Consider the following 247-nt stretch of genomic DNA (forward strand, 5'->3'; position numbering starts at 1 on the left):
TTAGCTTTGTGGCCTTGAACAAATCATTATTAATAATATGGCTGTTCCCGCACCTAAGAAGTGGGGATGATGATCTATGCTAAACACTTAGTGCTCGGGCCTCAGCTCAAAGTAATGATTATTAAATGCTAACTATGATTCATTTTCATCAATTCAGTGTCCACATACATACCCCCAAAGGCCACTTCCTAAGGACACACACACTTTTAGACGGTCATTTGAGCTGCACTTCTGCAATTGACAGCCC

This window comes from Myotis davidii, unplaced genomic scaffold (genome assembly GCF_000327345.1).
Source record: "Myotis davidii unplaced genomic scaffold, ASM32734v1 scaffold449, whole genome shotgun sequence".
NCBI classification, from domain to species: Eukaryota; Metazoa; Chordata; class Mammalia; order Chiroptera; family Vespertilionidae; genus Myotis; species Myotis davidii.